The following is a 7771-nucleotide window of genomic DNA, read 5'->3' as shown; positions in this document are numbered from 1 at the left end:
TGTTACAGTCAGGTCTAATCATAATTTTGGCTAAGAAGGTATCTTTATACCACCTAAAGTCTGCTAAATCAATTCAAAGCTTAGGGGCTTAAACCTATCAACTTTCAAGGATATAAGATAACTCAAGTATTGGGAACTTTAATCCCTTTTCTAACAAATACATGAATCAGTCCTAAGCATTGGGGATTTTAACTCATCATTTTTTGAAGACGTAAACCAAGTTAGGAATACCAACACAGAACTCAAGCATGAGTTTTCAGAATGGAAAAATGAACATGGATATTTGGACTTCATGTCCTCCTTCGCCTCCCAAGTAGCTTCCTCAGACTAATGGTCCCTTCATAGAACTTTCAACGAAGCTACTTCTATTGTTCACAATCGACGAACTTGCTAACCTAAGATCCTCATTGGAAGACCCCCATAAGGCAAGAAGTCAGGAATACCAACACCCTCTAAGGGACAATCAACGAAGGATCACCTACGCATTCTCACAACATAGAGACATGGAAAACCAAGGAAAATAGAGTTCAATCAAGAAGGCAACTCCACTTACAGGCAACATTGCCAATCCCTTTCGAGACCAAATAGGGACCAACATAACGGGGACTAAGCTTTCCCCTCTTTACCAGTTCACATCGCTTTCTTCATGGGAGAACCTCCAAGGATACCCAATCGCCAACACTAAACTCTAAACTCCTAAACCACATGTCCGCATAGGACTTTTGGTGACTTTGAGCGGTTTTCAATCTATCATGAATCACCTTCACCTTATCTAAGTCTTAGTGAACTAAATCAGGACCAAGAAACTTACTCTTTCCAACTTCATACCACACAATAGGAGATCAACACCTCCTACCATACAACGCCTCAAAAGGGGCCATGTCAATACTAGAGAACAAGTCTGATTCAACTTATAGCTTACCGAAGACACACCATTATGAGCCTGAGTCTATCCATACACAACTAATATATTCAGGCCTATCCAAAACTTAGAAGGAGTTAGCTTAAGCCACCAGGCTATATTCCTTACATCCATCCCGAACACTACTCTGCTCCATTGCCATTATCATATGAAAACCACAAGTAGAAGACATGGAAAAACTATAACTAACCATTATAGCTAAAATTATAAATATATGCTTAAAACCAAAAATCATAACACAACTATGTCATAAAATAATTCATACACATATCTTCCTAAACCACTTAGTTACCCAACATAAAATGGGTCATGAAGGAACATGAGAACAAGAACTACTCACGCCACTCAAGGCAAGACCCTTAACAGAGACATGACACTCTAGGTATAAAGTGTTTTATAGAAAACACCTAGGTCATAAATAAAACCTATTCCAACACAACACACCAAAGAAGGAGTCCTTAGGATTGGGCAGCAAAAGACACACGACTGTATGCCCTTTTTTGGGGTCTACCATTATCCCTTCACTAGATATAAATAACATGAACAAGAAAAGCTATAGCTTTCAAACAAAACTCACACTTGGAGAACTTAGCATACAAACGATGATCCTTCATAGATTGCGACACAACACGAACGTGATCAACATGATCCATCTCACTCCGATAATAGACTAAGATGTTATCAATAAAGACAATGACAAACATGTCCAAAAATGGATAGAAGACCCTATTCATCAAGTCCACAAATATCGTCGGGGCATTGGTTAACCCAAAGGACATAAAAAGAAACTCATAGTGGCCACACTGGAATAATTATCAAGAAATACCTAAAAATCTCACTAACCACGAGAACGGATTTTAAAGAAGGCTCTTCCGAATTAGAATCTTTAACTCAAACCAAAAGATGCAAACACCCCTTTGAAATCAACCTTTGGGCTTTGAGATAATAAATGAAACTTTCCTGAGGCTCTAAAGAACCACCTTCCTATACAATGATCGGCTCATTAGGGAATTTACGCATGACCCTACGGGTCTGACAATCTAAGGAAACATAATGCAAATACAACCGATCCATCCCGAGAATAACATTAAAATCAACTATGTTTAACTCTATCAAGTCTACAAGAGTCTCTTTACCACTAACAGATACTATACACCCCCTATAGACCCTTTTAACAACCATCTAGTCTCCTACCAAGATAGAAATAGAAAAAAACTGATAGACTCTTGGGACCGCAATCAAGATGCACAACCATATATGGGGTTACATAAGAAAGAGTAGACCCTGGATCAAAAAACAATACACATTATGAGAAAAAGTTTCAACATACCTGCGTCAGCATTCGAAGGTGCTTCAGGCTCCCGAGGGATAGTAAGAGCATTAATAAGGTCCCCACTAACGTCGAAGCTAGTAGCATCATCCCTTAGTATAAAAGCTACAAAAGTGACAACCGACACTCTTTTTGCCTAAGTGGCAATCATTATGGGACACTCTCATTGCATGTTGACCATATTTAAAACACTAATTCCTTCCTTTCTCATAATAACCACGGTATGACCGACCATAAAATTGATAGGAGGATAGATGGGCATAGCTTGGACCCCTCTAACCTAATGTTGGTCATCTTGTGCCCTATGAGCATTACCAATTTGAAAATACCCAACTCTTAATAGGTTTGGTAGGGAGCACTAGCAGCTGAATGGAGTCTAAGACCCACCCAATACTTTTTCTTAGACCATTTTCCACCAGCCTAAGCCAACAGAATAAAGGAGTAATAAAACCCACTATTTTGAGGTGACTGAGGAGAGGTGTCGCCCCCAAAAGTAGGGTTAGTAGAAATAGGTGGAACCCCTCGAGGATAGTCTGATTCCACGACCCTTGACCGAGTCTGAATCCCAAAAATTGGATGAGCTTTATCCATATTACCCTTAGTCAGGACAAAAAAGCTCTCCTGAACATCAAATCATTTTGGATACATGATCTAGAAGATGAGAAAGCAAAAATTAGAGGAATCCAAGACCTTAGATTCTATATAACTAGAGAGTGAAACACGAGAAAGGGAAACATTCCTAAATGTCTCATAGCCCCTCCTTTATAAGTGTGGCACGCTACACACTCATAAAAGAGACTTTACTTGACATGGCTTTATGGACTCCAAACTGACCATGAAGCTAGGCTCTGATACCAACTTGACATGTCCCAAAATTGGGTCATCTCGTAGGGGCACCTCAAGCCCACATGAATCAGAGGTTGCCCCAATAACCAAACTTAATCATCATCACAACAACCATAAGGGTCAGGGAATCCCAATTTTTTTATAAGATAGCGGAAACATAAGACTAATAATCAAAACTTAAACAATATTTGACAATTCATTAATGTCAACATTTTAGCCAATATACCCAAATCCACAATTATCCACGAAAGCCCCTACAAATCTAATGTCTAAACGTGTCGAGACATGCCCTGACAATAGTCAAATATCAAGTTTATACAAGATTATGACTTAAATTAAAAGACTATAAAATGTATACCTTCCGGAGAATGGAAGTTTACCACTTCAATGTCAATACCCGAACTGTTTGAACACTTGGTCACTGTGTAGAAGAGGAAGAACATGCTCTGACCCCTATGTCACATAGGGATATAGCATCTAGAGATGGTTAACTGTTGGAGCGCTAGCATATAACTCAAGGATAAGGGTAAAGTAAGGCATTTGTTCAATCCAAGTCAACCATCATATGAAATCACATTTGTATTAGCATAAGCATATATGAAGAGACATATACATATGTTTATACATAGCATGACAAGTCATAGAAGGAGTCACAGCAACCATTCTTAGAGGATTTATTTACAAGACATGGAGTGAAGAATTTTCGTCCTTTCACCTTCCCAATTTTAGAACCCTACACTTCTCTATTACATTAGTCAAGAGGATCTGAACCTCAAACCAACTTAACCAATTTAACTAATTCAACCATTTCCTTAGGAAAGAGACTCAATCCACACACATAATTAATTAGGCATGGGACTATAACCACATTCTCACATATTCAATTATATATGGAACTCTAATCGTATGCTCACACTTTTAATTGGGCATGGAACTCACTCATGCTCATATATTTAATTAGGCATGGAACTCTAATCGCATGCTCACATATTTAATTGGGAATAGAACTCTAATTGCATGCTTACATATTATATGGACATGGAACTCTTATCATATGCTCACACATTAGTTGGGCATGGAACTATAATCGCATGCTCACACATTAGGCAATGGACTATAACCACAAGACATTTCATAAGGCGAGGTATTTTAACCTCAAGAAATCTCTTTAAGCAAGGGACTCCAACCACAAGCCATTAGATGAGGGACTTTAACCACAAGTCATCTTATTGCCATCATTAGTAGAAATTTGAACTCTTAACATATTAGTTTATGCATTAACGTCCATATAATTCATTTTGACATCTTAGGTCCTGAACCCCTTTAGGTAATTCTAGCCACTAAGGCTATATATAACACCATAGATAACTACATGGTATTTTTTGACCCAATTAGCTATTAATCATATCGATAGGCCCAAGGCCTTAGTTCACAGCACGATACAAGTTTATTTATGGTCATCGTGACCTCTACAACCAATCATTCCTCATCACTATTCTTACAATATACCTTTTATTCAAACACAATTCAAGTTTATGTTTTCAGTGACCATGTCCCATTTAGCCAACCAACTATCAAGGACTTTCACTTACTCCTTACATGGCCAACAAGTCCTTTAGCAATCATTTACCAAATATTCAAATTTATTAACAACATCTTACCTCATTCATTTCTACTAGACCAATACTATAGATACATATTATCCTTTGCACAACTATTTAACCACTAATCACTTCAGTGGACTAAATGTCTTAATTCAATTCATCATTTAATTCCATTTGCGGTCATCAACACCTACACAACTATTCATATTTTATTAGCAAGCTTATAGCATATTCTCACCATATTTTAGTTTGACACACTATTTAAATTTAATTTCTTGATTAGAAATTTTAATCCCTTATTAGCCATTTACCAAAAAGGTCAATAATTATACAATACATGGCTCACAATACCTTTATAATATAACTATTCAATCATTCATGTTTATTGGGTCATTTTCCTAATTCAAAACATCACCAACATATGACTAGATAATTCACTTAGATGTTTTCACAAACACCTTATGTCCATACCTTTAATAAGGCTATTTTTAGTAGAAATCATCAAGATTAGGGTTACTCAATACCCTCATGTTAAACCACATACAACAAGCACCCACATGTAAATAATTATCAATAACATGTATAAGCATAAGTCTAAGCAAGAATCAACATTATTCATCATTAGGCAACAAAACCCCTTTCATTTGATTTCAAAATTACCATGTACACTTACTAATCTAAATGTAAATTACATGGGTTTAGAGTTATTTAACAAGGGAAAGAGTTGCATGCCTTATACAAGTTGATTCAATGAAGAACTTGACACCTCTCTTGACTATAGATGAACCCTCCTTAAACCCTAGCCTCCAATCTTCTTTCAATAACCTTTGAGAGAGTTTTGGAATATTTGATGCACCACACAAGTGTTATGAGAGGCTAAGATGACTTATATGATTAGGGGACTTAGGGTTTTAGGCATGGGAAAAGGCCACAAGGCCCTTAGTTTAGAGTTGTAAAATAAACCCATTCAGGGGTACGACTCTCCGTACGAATCATACCCTAGGTCACCTACACTATTAAGGGTACGACCATACATCTTTAAGTCGTACCCAAAGGGTACGACTTAAACTTAACTCATATAGACCACCTGTACCTAAACTAGTCCACTCAAGCTTTGACTTCCCTCTATACGATCATGTGGGGTATGACTCATATACTTAGGGTACGATTAAGGAGGGGGTTATTCATACCTACGATAGTGAGTAACCCTTACTACACTAACTAGGATAAGAGAAGGAAGGGGAAGGAGGATATGACTCATATCTAAGGGTTACGAGTGACATGCCCAAGTTGTATCATGGATAGTATGTCCAATGATCAAAAATATTTTACAACGCCAAGATCTTTGGTGTTTCACCTATTAATCACTCTCACTTTCCACACTCTAGGATTTTGACTCTTTGAGGCTTGTGGGAAAAAATAGGGTGAAAATCAGGAAAGGGGGCATTTAATAGTCCCCCAGGTGCCATTAAAGTAGGCACTAAGCAGTTTTAGCGGTCAGCACTAAAGCACCTAGTTGCTACTAAAGTGGTACCTATCCACGCTTAACATACCGCTAAAGTAGGCACCTGGCGCTAAAGTGGTGTATATTTTGGCTGTCAACTTGCTGTAAAAGCGAATCACTAGGGCAGGTTTAGGGCTACTAAAGCATCTGAAAGGCCGTTAAAGCGCCCAAAGGACTGTTTTGGGCACTTTAGCAGACATACCAGCTGGAAACTTGAAAATTTTTCAAGTCTCCACTGACCCCTCGAGATTTATTTAAAATCCTATGTATGTACAAAAACTATTTTAAACTATCAAATTTGATGTTTCAAACTCAATAGTACATTCAAAATTTTCATTCAACGTTGTTTCAAAAAAGTAAGTCCCACATATAAGTGTTATTTTTTTTAAATTCTGGCCAATAATCCAGAATAAGTCTGAAAGACTTGGGAATAGAAATAAAGGTCAAGCTAGTCAAAAATCAATGATCAGGCTGTTGGAACAGTCAAAATTGGCATACGAGCTTGTTTTACTAGTGTTTTCTATCGGTAACCAATTCTAACTAGCAAAGACTTTAAAATAGTAAATTGGCTTTAAAAATTAAATGGACTATTCGGTAACTAAAATATTAGCTCCATCAAGTCATAAATTACTTGTGGCAACTATAAGAAAGATCTAAATGGAGAAAATATGTGGAAATATGAAAAATAACCTAGAGGATCATCATAGTAGACTAGTTGGATCACCTCCTCTTTTGTGGGATTAGTTCATTCCAATGTTATTAGAGGAGTTTGTATAGAGATATAAGATTATTAAAAGCCATAGATCCCAGAGAGTTAATGATTATAGCGATATACATAATAGAGGTCAAGATCGTCATGGTTATAACTAGAGATGGTTAAATTAGGGTGGTCGTGTAGCTCCTTAAGGTTTTGTTCAGTGAGCTCCAGCCTCTTTGGTTTGATTTCAATGTGGAGTTCTCGATCACGATAGAATAAATTTCCAATAACTTATATAGAGATACGCTTCATCAGTTTCTCTAAGAGATGATATTACAATATCAGGTTCCGCATGATAGACATGAGGTAAGAGTTTCTAGTATAGTATCCACAGGTATGATTTTAGTCCGCCTTTGATTTATCTTGATAGTGTTTGATCATGGTTTTATACCCTCCTATGTGTTTACTTATTCAGTATTAATTCTTGATAAGATTTGTGGTCTTTTGCTGGGTCTGTTGATATTGGTGCTTCATAGAGGTTTCTTTGGAGGTGAATCCGGTGTATCGATCTTATATCATGACTCAATTAGATTGCATAGTAGGATTATGCTTGATTTTATGAGTTTTGTGGATTCTAGTGTATGTGGCCATATTTTCTTTAATGATTACATTGTGGACTAGTGGTGGATCGATGGTAAGTTTTGGCATATTCAGATTATAGAAGGTGATCCAGATGTTTTCTACAAAGTTATGGGTCAGTTAGTATCGAGAAAGTATTCAATTATTGGGATAGCGTATTATGAGTAAAGAAAGTTATAGTTGGAAGGCTTGTGTAGAATTGTATGCAAGAGTTATTGACAGTGTCTAT

This window comes from Capsicum annuum, chromosome 6 (assembly GCF_002878395.1).
Source record: "Capsicum annuum cultivar UCD-10X-F1 chromosome 6, UCD10Xv1.1, whole genome shotgun sequence".
Taxonomy (NCBI): domain Eukaryota; kingdom Viridiplantae; phylum Streptophyta; class Magnoliopsida; order Solanales; family Solanaceae; genus Capsicum; species Capsicum annuum.
This window is presented reverse-complemented; position numbering follows the sequence as displayed.